The sequence below is a fragment of the Oncorhynchus keta genome, chromosome 26 (assembly GCF_023373465.1).
Source record: "Oncorhynchus keta strain PuntledgeMale-10-30-2019 chromosome 26, Oket_V2, whole genome shotgun sequence".
In the NCBI taxonomy this organism is placed as follows: domain Eukaryota; kingdom Metazoa; phylum Chordata; class Actinopteri; order Salmoniformes; family Salmonidae; genus Oncorhynchus; species Oncorhynchus keta.
In genome coordinates, this window is record NC_068446.1 from 37,727,688 (window position 1) to 37,741,354 (window position 13,667).

The 13,667-nt window shown below is 43.0% G+C and overlaps 1 long non-coding RNA gene across 1 annotated transcript; it reads right to left on the reverse strand.

Moving 5' to 3' along the window:
- Positions 1-315: 315 nt before the first annotated feature.
- Positions 316-13,358, reverse strand: LOC127912072 (uncharacterized). The gene is made up of 3 exons (XR_008080502.1): positions 12,860-13,358; positions 12,663-12,752; positions 316-639 (listed from the first exon to the last, which is right to left on the reverse strand). It is a non-coding gene; the product is annotated as an uncharacterized LOC127912072 (long non-coding RNA).
- Between the last annotated feature and the right edge of the window lie 309 nt (positions 13,359-13,667).

The window sequence follows — 13,667 nt, forward strand, 5'->3', positions numbered from 1 at the left end:
ACTAATTGAGTGTATGTAAACTTCTGACCCACAGGGAATGTGATGAAATAAATAATTCTCTACTATTATTCTGACATTTCACATTCTTAAAATAAAGCGGTGATCCTAACTGACCTAAGACAGGGAATTTTTTCTAGGAAATAAGTGTCAGGAATTGTGAAAAACATGAGTTTAAATGTATTTGGCTAAGGTGTATGTAAACTTCCAACTTCAAATTCTCACAAGATATGATTTCATCAGATGGGATTGATTATTAGAATTCATGTATATTATTTCATGACCCAAACAGTCCAAACAGACTAAAGGGGGTGTGGGCCAAAATGCTTCCTCCGGTCACTTCTCACAGTACATACAAGAGCAGATACTTATCCACTATTGTTCAGTGAAAAATTATATTCCTGGCAGCTGATACATTGTGGTCTTCAGGAGTTCCCATGCTGGTCACAGTGGGAAAGTTGATATCAAAACACATAATAGGACTTGAATCACACATCCAGTGCCCCAAGCAGTGTACCTTGCTCCAATGCCAGTCCACTAATTACTGTAAACAAAATGTCAGCATTCTCCAAGAGCCAACACAAATGGGTGGTGTCTCGTCACCTCCGCCTGGTGCAGGTACTCATCCATGTTGGTCCCAACCTGTTAAGAGAAATGATTTGATTTCAGAATATGAGGACTTGTGCAAAGCCTGGAGGCACACTGACAATGCCATCACATACAATTTATTTTGTATATTTTATAGCCATTTACATGAATCAACACCCAATCCCTGTTTGATGCTTACATCTTCCATTTATTTGGGGCTGGGGCTCATAGGTTCATTTACACAACACTAACCACGTTTCCATCCAACCATTTCATGTGGATGAATTACCTGACGCATGAAATCACGACCAGGCTGATAGTAACACTAAATGCCGGTACAATTTTATAAATGCTTACAATTTGTTCGATCGGCATGGTGGGATCTTTTTGTGGAGAAATGGAGGTGGAAACTCCTTTATGTGCAAATATTGATATAATAACCATCATATGGAAGTAAACTTGGGAGTCATGTGATCACATGTGTGGTCCTCCCACTACGACTCGGGAAAGCTTGCAGTTTATTAGACTACAGATTAAATAAATGATGATGAACTTCAAGGTGATGAGCTTGATGGTGCTTTCCAATAATGATTCTGGTGACATTATGATTGATGCTTGGCTGCAGTTTGACAAATATTGTTCTTATCCATAATAATCTCTTAATGTAGGTAGCCTACCTGCACTGTATCTGCTAGTGTCACGTTCGTCGTATAAAGGAGACCAAGACGGAGCGTGGTAAGCGTACATAACGCTTTAATGAAAGTGAGAACACTGAACAAAACTATACAAAATTAACCGTGAAGCTATATGGCTAGTGCAGAACGGGCAACTAAACATAGAATAAGAACCCACAAAATACCCAAGGAATAATGCTACCTAAATGTGGTCCCCAATTAGAGACAACGATAAACAGCTGCCTCTGATTGAGAACCAATCTAGGCAACCATAGACATATAAACACCTAGACTAGATAAACCCCTAGACATACAAAAACCCAGAGACAATACAAAAACTAAACAAACCACCTGTGTCACACCCTGACCTAACCAAAATAATAAAGAAAACAAAGATAACTAAGGTCAGGGCGTGACAGCTAGCTGTTGGCTAGAGTGCATGTGACAAGACCAGAGTGGGCACATTTTCTATATAATGCAACAGTTATGACAAAACCATCAGCACAATTGAAAATGCGATAAACCCATTTTACTTGCATTTTCTTATTTGGCACATGGGAATTTCACTGCAAAAGTTATGTTTATGTGCACTATGTCATCACACACAGCCTTTAATCCGCAAAAAGTCAGTTTGTTGGAAACATCTGGCACAAATGCTCATATTGTGTTGTGAATATAAAAAAATATGCATATGAAAATATGTCGCAGATTGGATGGAAACCTACCTAATGTCTTGGAGTGTGCAGTTATGCGTAACAGATTTAGGAATGCTGTTCCATTCATTCAAGGTTTACAAAATGCCATCTAATTTCCCCATCAATCTCCCAATGCCAATCCACTGTAAATGTACAGGCTGCAAGTCAATGAAGGACTTTCTGGTCTCATTGAAGCTGGGTCGGAATGTCTACCTGCCTATCCTGTAGACTGGTGTTAGGAGGCCCATTGGTAGAAATGTTAAAAAGATGTCACCTTGTGTATCTGGAGAGAAGAATAACTTGCTTGTTTCAGGTTAAAACTGAATGAGTATCTGATGTACCACCAGCAGGGTAATTTCTAACTTTACCTGCACTTCCAAGAGAAGACCTTGGGCCTGCAAAACAAAGTTAGTCCTTGAAGACCAAGTTTCCCTGAGCAGTCCGATGTTTAAAATGTAGAAGTCCTGAACAATCCGTAGTAAAGCAGACAATTACTTTCTTTGTAATATTTTGCTTGTACAAACAAAAGCATACATTGACATAAAATGACAACATTTACATACATATCCACAAAAATGTATGACACTTGCTAAGATCCACATCTTCCCCCCGTATCCACAGCCAATGCTGTTTCTAAGCAGCAAATGACTTAAGATTCTGTTATGTTATACCCAGACAAACATCTTTTCCATTGCAGGTAATCATTAATCTGGCTAACAGTTTAACACCTAACTCTCAAAGCCCTCTTGACCTCAATCTGGAACGGCTCTTCGATGTTGTCAGCACAATGTGTTGCTAATGAAGTGGGCTGTGCTTTTACTGGTTATAGGCTCTCCTCTGTGTCTTTCACACTCGAACACCTACAGCGCCGCCCCTTTCTATAACAATGTTTGGATTTTCAAATCCAAACAATGTCTCAAAAAACATTTGTGAGAACCAATCAAACCCTGTCGCAACAATTTTTTAGCGATTATTGCCTTCACAATCAGCCTCCTTTCCAGACCAGTGTGGTCACAGCTCTACCTGCACTGTGAGTCACGTGGGTCCTGTCAGCCAGGCTAGGAAATCACAGAAAATCTAATACATTTGAAATCTAATGTTTTGTAAAAAAATAAATACATTTACCCACCATGCCTGAAGTATCCCGCAGACATGGATACTCTTGGACTATCGACTGTCTTGGCCCCATTCTGTCTGGACCACTGAGCCCTCTGGATCACAGTCTGCTTCATGTGCCTGGCAAGACCCGGCTACTGCTCAAGCTTTGTCGTGTCGCTTGGTGTGTCCACAGTCCTATGGAGGGCTTAAAATTAACATCTGCCACCCACCAAATGCGGTAAGATTTTGGCATTGGCGGGTAAGATGTCTATTTTTTTTACCAGCCACATCTTTGCTGCCCAGGGAGCAGTTGTTAGGGGTTAACTGCCTTGCTCAAAGGCAGAATGGCAGATTCCACCTTGATGGCTCAGGGATTCGAACCAGCAACCTATCAGTTACTGGTCCAACGCTCTTAACTGCTAGGGGGAGATTAAGGGACAGCTTCACCCACATTTCTAAAATAAATACTTTGATGTAAGGGTTGATAAGCTAGGTCAAATGGTTGAACAAAGGCAAGGAACTGAGGAATGTGGCAGGGTCTACAGTCAATCACGGATTACAAAAAGAAAACCAGCCCCGTCGCTGACCAGGATGCCTTGCTCCCAGACAGACTAAATAACTTCTTTGCTCGCTTTGAGGACAATACAGTGCCACTGACATGGCCCGCTACCAAAACCTGCGGACTCTCCTTCACCGCAGCCGACGTGAGTAAGGCTGCAGGCCCAGATGGCATCCCTAGCCGCGTCCTCGGAGCATGCGCAGACCAGCTGCCTGGCATGTTTACGGACATATTCAAATCGATCCCTATCCCAGGCTGCTGTTCCCACATGCTTCAAGAGGACCACTATTGTTCCTGTTCCCAAGATAGCTAAGGTAACTGAGCTAAACGACTAAGGTAACTGAGCTAAACGTAGCATTCACCGAATCAGCGTATACATCAATGTTGTTGTTCGATGCTATGCGGAACATATCCCAGTCCAAGTGACCAAAGCAATCTTGAAGCGTGGAATCAGATTGGTCGGACCAGCGTTGAACAGACCTGAGCATGGGTGCTTCTTATTTTAGTTTCTGCTGGGAGCAACAAAATGGAGTCATGGTCAGATTTTCCAAAAGGAGGGCAGGGGAGGGCCTTATATGCATCGCAGAAGTAGTAATGATCCAGACTTTTGCCAGCCTGGGTCGCGCATTCGATATGCTGATAAAATTTAGGGAGCCTTGTTTTCAGATTAGCCTTGTTAAAATCCCCAGCTACAAAAAAATGCAGCCTCAGGATGTGGTTTCCAGTTTACATAGAGTCCAATTAAGTTCATTCAGGACCATCGAGGTGTCTGCTTGGGGGGAATATACACGACTGTGATTATGATTAAGAGAATTCTCTTGGGTCACACAGAGTGATTCTTGTCAGTCTTAAACAAAATCTACTTTGAAACAGAAGTATACACCTCACACACATGGTTATGGGCTTAGAAAAAAGAAGACAACTGTACTATGTCCGATAGTTTAAATTTATTCAATTGAGTTTGCATTCGAATATTAAAAACTTTCTATACATCACAGAAGACTGAAACAACAAAACTGTTTGAAATAGAAACACTGGATGTCTTTTTTTGTAATAATCTTTATTAATTATGACAAATATGAATAACAATCCACCCATGAGGCCAAAGAGTGCACTTTTGGTTATTGACTGCAGGAAAGAGCTACACGTTTTACCATCAGATGGGCCCCAGCCATCAATTTGTAAGTCTGCTCTTTCTTTGCTTTGATCTGCGGTTGTTTTAGTTGTGTTAGTTTTCTAGCTAGTCTCCAGTTGTTGGGCCCTGGCTTGCCCACCATAACCATGGTGGTTGGCTAGGCTGGCTAGGCTAATAGCTAGTTGGCTAAATAGCTAATGTTAGCTGTCTGGCTAAGAACTGCATATAGTTAACAATCTTTGATAACTGGTTAGATGGCGTTCTGTATTTCCAAGACTTTGGTTTAGTTTAAAGTAGCTGTAAGCTAGGTGTTGATAGCAACTGGCTGACTCATGCAGTGCTAACATAACGTTAGCAGGCTGGTAGGGCTACCGTTAGTTGGCTAGTAACCTTGCAAGTTGATTTGTAACCAATTCATAAAAGTATTTGCTTGTAAGTTGGCTGAAAATGTTAGGGGCAACTTCACCTTACACCGTAACCCAGCATTTACTGTACATCATGTACAGAGTGACTGGAATGACATAACAGCCAGCAGAGGGGGCCCGAGTAACACAAAGGGGTTGCTTCACTTTCAATCCAACAAGTGAAGCGATAAAGAAGTACATAGCAGTAATGTCCCCTAGGTCTTTGCTAATGGCTAATAAAGAGCCAGAACGTAAGAATTTTTATTTAAAACAATTAGCGAGATGGTGTTGTTTTCTAGAGATAAAGTTTAGCATCAAACTACGTGTTAGTAATTTAGTAATGTGGTACGCACATATGTATATATGTATTGTGATGCACAAGACAGGAAAAGGTTCCTTCAGGGCTGCTTGGAGATTTCACTGTTACGTAAGTTGCAAGTGCATGCATTATTCACACTACATTTACATAAGAGACAATAGGGAAATTTGTCCCGAAAGTGTGTGCGCGAGCATGTTTGTATGGCTGTTAAATTCTCTGAAATGCTTTACCTTCCGAGCATCTCGAAATAAATACTGCCAATGGTTTTGTTGATGCGAAGTTGTGGAGGTGGGCAAATGCCCCCAGACATCACTGTCTCCTACCAAGATGTGGGGGAATAAAGGATTAAACAATAGAGAATCCATGTATACCAAACGGGTCAGTCTGTCTCCATCACATTATTTATTCTGCTCGTCTCTTTCTCGCATGCTCACATCTTCTTCCATTTTTTGGTCACACACACACACACACACACACACACACACACACACACACACACACACACACACACACACACACACACACACACACACACACACACACACACACACACACACACACACACACACACACACACTATTTGGATCCTGTCTCTAAGGGAGGTCCATGTTGAAGCTTGTCCAAGCAATGGCAGACTGAGGTTTCATTAAACAAACAGTGGCTGGATTAGTAGCGGATTAGTTCTGGATTACTTTAGCAGGTAACAAGCTTCCCCTGAGAGCGTCGGGCTGTATCACCGCCTGGTATGGAAACTGCATCGTCTGCAACAGCAGGGCTTTCTAGAGGGTGGTGCGGTCAGTCCAAAGCATCATTGGGAGCACACTGCCTGCCCTCCAGGACATCTACAGCACGCGGTATCACAGGAAGGCCTAAAAGATCATCAAGGATCTCAGCCATCTGAGCCACTGCTTATTCACCCCGCTAGCATCTAGAAGGAAGAGAGTACAGGTCCATCAAAGCTGGGACCGAGAGACTGAAACGGCTTCCATCTCTTGGCCATCAGACTATTAAAAAGTCCCCCCAGCCAAACCCTCCCCTAACCCGGATGACGTTGTGCCAATTGTGCACCGCTCTATGGGAATCTCGTGACGGCCGGTTGTGACATAGCCTGGGATCAAGCCCCAGGTTGTAGTGACGCCGCAACACTGCGATGCAGTTCCTTAGACCGCTGCAGCACTCGGGAGGCTCTGTTAACATACTGTTTTACCCACTTTATATGTATATAACATATTCTAGTCATTGCTCATCCTATATACACTACCGTTCAAAAGTTTGGGGTCACTTAGAAATGTCCTTGTTTGTGAAAAGCTATTTTTTTGTCCATTAAAATATTTAATTGATCAGAAATACAGTGTAGACATTGTTAATGTTGTAAATGACTATTGAAGCTGGAAACGACTGATTTTTTTAATGGAAAATCTACATATGAGTACAGAGGCCGTTGTGTTTGCAATTGTTAGCACAGCTGAAAACTGTTGTTCTGAATAAAGAAGCAATAAAACTAGCCTTCTTTAGACTAGATGAGCATCAGCATTTTTGTGGGTTCGATTACAGACTCAAAATGGCCCGAAACAAAGACATTTCTTCTGAAACTTGTCACTCTATTCTTGTTCTGAGAAAGGAAGGCTATTCCATGGAAGAAATTGGCAAGAAACTAAAGATCTCGTGCAACACTGTGTACTACTCCCTTCACAGAACAGCGCAAACTGGCTCTAACCAGAATAGAAAGAGGAGTGGGAGGCCTTGGTGCACAACTGAGCAAGAGGACAAGTACATTAGAGTGTCAAGTTTGAAAAACAGTCACCTCACAAGTCCTCAACTGGCAGCTTCATTAAATAGTACCCGCAAAACACCAGTCTCAACATCAACAGTGAGGAGGCGACTCCGGGATGCTGGCCTTATAGGCAGAGTTGCAAAGAAAAAGCCATATCTCAGACTGGCCAATAAAAAGACAAGATTAAGATGGGCAAAATAACAAACACTGGAAAGAGGAAGATTGGAAAAAAAGTGTTATAGACAGACAAATCTAAGTTTGAGGTGTTCTGGTCACAAAGAGGAACATTCGTAAGGAAGGCTATCACTCCATTTTGTAACGCCATGCCATACCCTGTGGACGGCGCTTAATTGGAGCCAATTTCCTCCTACAATAGGACAATGACCCAAAGTGCAGCTCAAAACTACGCAATAACTATTTAGGGAATAAGCAGTCAGCTGGTATTCTGTCTATAATGGAGTGGCCAGCACAGTCACCGGATCTCAACCCTATTGAGCTGTTGTGGGAGCAGCTTGACCGTATGGTACGCAAAAAGTGCCCATCAAGCCAATCTAAGATGTGGGAGGTGCTTCAAAAGTGGGAGGGTCAAATCTCTTCGATTACCTCAACAAATTGACAACTAGAATGCCAAAGGTCTGCAAGGCTGTAATTGCTGCAAATGGAGGATTCTTTGATGAAAGAAAAGTTTGAAGGACACAATTATTATTTCAATTAAAAATCATTATTTATAACCTTGTAAATATCTTGACTATATTTCCTATTCATTTTTGCAACTAATTTCATCTATGTTTTCATGGAAAACAAGGACATTTCTAAGTGACCCCAGACTAAGAGAACAGTAGTGTAACTATTGTGGTTACAAATCGTCTTGCAAAGCTTTTTAGCCTGCTAACGTTAGCCCTACTAGCCTGCAGTGGTGGAAAAAGTACCCAATTGTCATACTTGAGTAAAAGTACATTTACCTTCATTGAAAAATACTAAAGTAAAAGTCACCTAGTAAAATTCTACTGAAGTAAAAGTATTTGGTTTTAAATATACTTAAGTATCAAAAGTAAAATGTAATTAAAATGTAATTACAAAAAGTAATTACAAAAAATTCCTTATATTAAGCAAACCAGGCAGCACGATTTTCTTGTTTTTAAAATTTACGAGATAGCCAGGGGCACACTCCAACATAATTTACAAACAAAGCATTTGTGTTTATTGAGTCCGCCAGATCAGATGAAGTAGGGATGGCAAGGGATTTTCTCTAAGTGCGTGAATTAGACAATTTTCCTTCAAAATGTAAAGAGTACTTCAAATTTTGCTTCTAGTGCCGACCGTGCAGTAATATCTAACAAGTAATCTAACAATTTCACAACAACTACCTTATATATATTATATATATATATATATATATATATATATATATATACACATACACGTGTAAAGGAATTAATAAGAATATGTACATATAAATATATGGATGAGCGATGGCAGAACGGCATAGTCAAGATGCAGTAGATGGTATAGAGTACAGTATATACATACGAGATGAGTAATGTAGGGTATGTAAACATTATATAAAGTGACATTGTTTAAAGTGACTAGTGATGCATCCATTACATGAATTTTTTAAATTATTAAAGTGGATAGAGATTTGAGTCAGTATGTTGGCAGCAGCCGCTCAATGTTAGGGATGGCTGTTTAACAGTCTGATGGCCTTGCGAAAGAAGCTGTCTCTTGGTCCCAGCTTTGATGCACCTGCACTGACCTCGCCTTCTGGATGATAGCGGGGTGAACCGGCAGTGGCGCGGATGGTTGTTGTCCTTGATGATCTTTTTGAACTTCCTGTGACATCGGGTGGTGTAGGTGTCCTGGAGGGCAGGTAGTTTGACCCCGGTGATGCGTTGTGCAGACCTCACTACCCTCTGGAGAGCTTTACGGTTGTGGGTGGAGCAGTTGCTGTACCAGGCGGTGATACAGCCCGACAGGATGCTCTCGATTGTGCACCTGTAAAAGTTTGTGAGTGTTTTTCGGTGACAAGCCAAATTTCTTCACCACGCTGTCTGTGTGGGTGGACCATTTCAGTTTGTCCGTGATGTGTACGCCGAGGAACTTTAAAAAAAACTTTCCACCCTCTCCGCTATTGTCCCGTTGATGTGGATAGAGGGGTGCTCCCTCTGCTGTTTCCTGAAGTTCACGATCATCTCCTTAGTTTTGTGAGCACCCCACTCCGAGGGTGCTCACCTCCTCCCTGTAGGCCGTCTCGTCAATCTTGGTAATCAAGCCTACCACTGTAGTGTCGTCTGCAAACTTGATGATTGAATTGGAGGCATGCATGGCCACACAGTCATGGGTGAACAGGGAGTACAGGAGAGGGCTGAGAATGCACCCTTGTGGGGCCCCAGTGTTGAGGATCAGTGGGGTGGAGATGTTGTTTCCTACCCTCACCACCTGGGGTGGCCCGTCAGAAAGTACAGGACCCAGTTGCACAGGGCGGGGTCGAGACCCAGGGTCTCGAGCTTGTTGACGAGTTTGGAGGGTACTATGGTGTTAAATTCTGAGCTGTAATCGATGAACAGCATTCTTACATAGGTATTTCTCTTGTCCAGATGGGTTAGGACAGTGTGATTACGATTGCGTCATCTGTGGACCTATTGGGGCGGTAAGAAAATTGGAGTGGGTCTAGGGTGTCAGGTAAGAGGGAGGTGATATGATCCTTGACTAGTCTCTCCAAGCACTTCATGATGACGGAAGTGAGTGCTACAGGGCGATAGTCGTTTAGCTCAGTTACCTTAGCTTTCTTGGGAACAGGAACAGTGGTGGACCTCTTGAAGCATGTGGGAACAGCAGACTGGGATAGGGATTGATTTGAATATATCCGTAAACACGCCAGGCAGCTGGTCTACGCATGCTCCGAGGACGCGGCTAGGGATGCCGTCTGGGCCTGCAGCCTTGCGAGGGCTAACACGTTTAAATGTTTTACTCATGTTGGCTGTGGTGAAGGAGAGTCCACAGGTTTTGGTAGCGGGCCGTGTCAGTGGCACTGTAATGTCCTCAAAGTGCGCAAAGAAGTTGTTTGTTTGGGAGCAAGACGTCGGTGTCCACGACGGGGCTGGTTTTCTCTTTGTAATCCGTGGTTGACTGTAGACCCTGCCACATACGTCTCGTGTCTGAGCCGTTGAATTGCGACTCTACTTTGTCTCTATTTTTCAAATTTTATTTCACCTTTATTTAACCAGGTAGGCTAGTTGAGAACAAGTTCTCATTTGCAACTGCGACCTGGCCAAGAAAAAGCATAGCAGTGTGAACAGACAACACAGAGTTACACATGGAGTAAACAATTAACAAGTCAATAACACAGTAGGAAAAAAGAGAGTCTATATAAATTGTGTGCAAAAGGCATGAGGAGGTAGGCGAATAATTACAATTTTTCAGATTAACACTGGAGTGATAAATGATCAGATGGTCATGTACCGGTAGAGATATTGGTGTGCAAAAGAGCAGAAAAGTAAATAAATAAAAACAGTATGGGGATGAGGTAGGTAAAATTGGGTGGGATATTTACCGATAGACTATGTACAGCTGCAGCGATCGGTTGGCTGCTCAGATAGCAGATGTTTGAAATTGGTGAGGGAGATAAAAGTCTCCAACTTCAGTGATTTTTGCAATTTGTTCCAGTCACAGGCAGCAGAGAACTGGAACGAACGGCGGCCAAATGAGGTGTTGACTTTAGGGATCAGTGAGATACACCTGCTGGAGCGCATGCTACGGATGGGTGTTGCCATCGTGACCAGTGAACTGAGATAAGGCGGAGCTTTACTTAGCATGGACTTGTAGATGACCTGGAGCCAGTGGGTCTGGCGACGAATATGTAGTGAGGGCCAGCCGCCTAGAGCATACAGGTCGCAGTGGTGGGTGGTATAAGGTGCTTTAGTAACAAAACGGATGGCACTGTGATAAACTGCATCCAGTTTGCTGAGTAGAGTGTTGGAAGCTATTTTGTAGATGACATCGCCGAAGTCAAAGATCGGTAGGATAGTCAGTTTTACTAGGGTAAGTTTGGCGCCGTGAGTGAAGGAGGGTTTGTTGCAGAATAGAAAGCCGACTCTAGATTTGATTTTAGATTGGAGATGTTTGATATGAGTCTGGAAGGAGAATTTACAGTCTAGCCAGACACCTAGGTACTTATAGATGTCCACATATTCTAGGTCGGAACCATCCAGGGTGGTGATGCTAGGTGGGCGTGCGGGTGCAGGCAGCGAACGGTTGAAAAGCATGCATTTGGTTTTACTAGCGTTTAAGAGCAGTTGGAGGCCACAGAAGGAGTGTTGTATGGCATTGAAGCTCGTTTGGAGGTTAGATAGCACAGTGTCCAAGGACAGGTCGGAAGTATACAGAATGGTCGTCTGCGTAGAGGTGGATGAGGGAATCGCCCGCAGCAAGAGCAAAATCATTGATATATACAGAGTAAAGAGTCGGCCCGAGAATTGAACCCTGTGGCACCCCCATAGAGACTGCCAGAGGACCGGACAGCACGCCCTCCGATTTGACACACTGAACTCTGTCTGCAAAGTAGTTGTTGAACCAGGCAAGGCAGTCATCAGAAAAACTGAGGCTACTGAGTCTGATATACTGATATACTGATGCTTAGCTTGTTTGATTGCCTGTTTGTATTTGGTCATGTTTCCGGTCGCCTTGCCCTGATTAAAAGCAGTTGTTCGCGCTTTCAGTTTTGCGCGAATGCTGCCATCAATCCACGGTTTCTGGTTGGGGAATGTTTTAATAGTCACCATGGGTACAACATCACCGATGCACTTGCTAATAAACTCGCTCACCGAATCAGCATATACATCAATGTTGTTGTCTGAGGCTATCCAGAACATATCCCAGTCCACGAGATCAAAGCAATCTTGAAGTGTGGAATAAGATTGGTCGGACCAGTGTTGAACATACCTGAGCATTTCCTGTTTTAGTTTCTGTCTATAGGCTGGGAGCAACAAAATGGAGTCGTGGTATGATTTGCCGAAAGGAGGGCGAGGGAGGGCTTTGCATACATCGCGGGAAGTTAGAGTAGCAATGATCCAGACTTTTGCCAGCCCGTGTCGCGCATTCGATATGCTGATAAAATTTAGGGAGCCTTGTTTTCAGATTAGCCTTGTTAAAATCCCCAGCTACAATAAATGCATCCTCAGGATGTGGTTTCCAGTTTACATAAAGTCCAATGAAGTTCTTTCAGGGCCATCGAGGTGTCTTCTTGAGGGTATATACACGTCTGTGATTATAATCCAAGAGAATTCTCTTGGTAGATAATGCGGTCGGCATTTGATTGTAAGGAATTCTAGGTCAGGTGAACAAAAAAACTGAGTTCCTGTATGTTGTCATGATCACACCACGACTCATTAATCATAAGGCATACCTCCCCTTCCCTTCTTACCAGAGAGATGTTTGTTTCTGTCGGCGCGATGCAGGAAGAAACCAGGTGGCTGTACCAACTCCGACAGCGTGTCTCGAGTGAGCCATGTTCCTGTGAAACAAAGAACGTTAGGTCTCTAATGTTTCTCTGGAAGGCAACCTTTGCTCAGATTTCGTCCACTTTGTTGTCAAGAGACTGAACATTGGCGAGTAGTATACCCATGAGCGATGTGCCCGTCTACGGAGCCTGACCAGAACCCCGCTCCATCTGCCCCCTTCTGCGGCGCCATTGATTTGGGTCACCTACTGGGATCCGATCCATTGTCCTGGGTGGTGGTCCAAACAGAGGATCCGCTTCGGGAAAGTTGTATTCCTGGTCGTAATGTTGGTAAGTTGACGTTGCTCTTATATCCAATAATTCTTTCCGGCTGTATGTATTAAGACTTAAGATTTCCTGGGGTAACAGTGTACGAAAAAATACATTAAAAAAACAAAAATACTGCATAGTTTCCTAAGAACGCAAACACTTTTGGGTGTCAGGGAAAATGTATTGAGTAGAAAGTACATTATTTTCTTTAGGAATGTAGTGGAGTAAAAGTAGTTAAAAATATTAAATTGTAAAGTACAGATACCCCATGACTTAAGTGCTTTACACCACTGCCAGCCTGCTAACGTTACTGCATGAGTCAGCCAGTTGCTAGCAACACCTAGCTTACAGCTACATAAGCGGTTATCAAAATAATGTTACCAATATATGCCAACTATCACAGTGAACATAGCTAAGTAGTAAGTCAGAGAACACAACTAGCCTAGCACAGACAGGAACCCATAGAACACAATAAAAAGACAGTGGATATAAAATAGAGAGAGCAGAGTCTTGCCGATTGACGGCCGAGTTAGCTACCAAAGAAGAGCCAAGAAAAGGCATTTCAGAGTGAGAGGCTGTTTCACCAGCCTAGGGAGAGTCCGCTAATCCAATAGCGATATACTGAGGTGAATCCAATGTAGATAGATTCCAGAGGCAGCA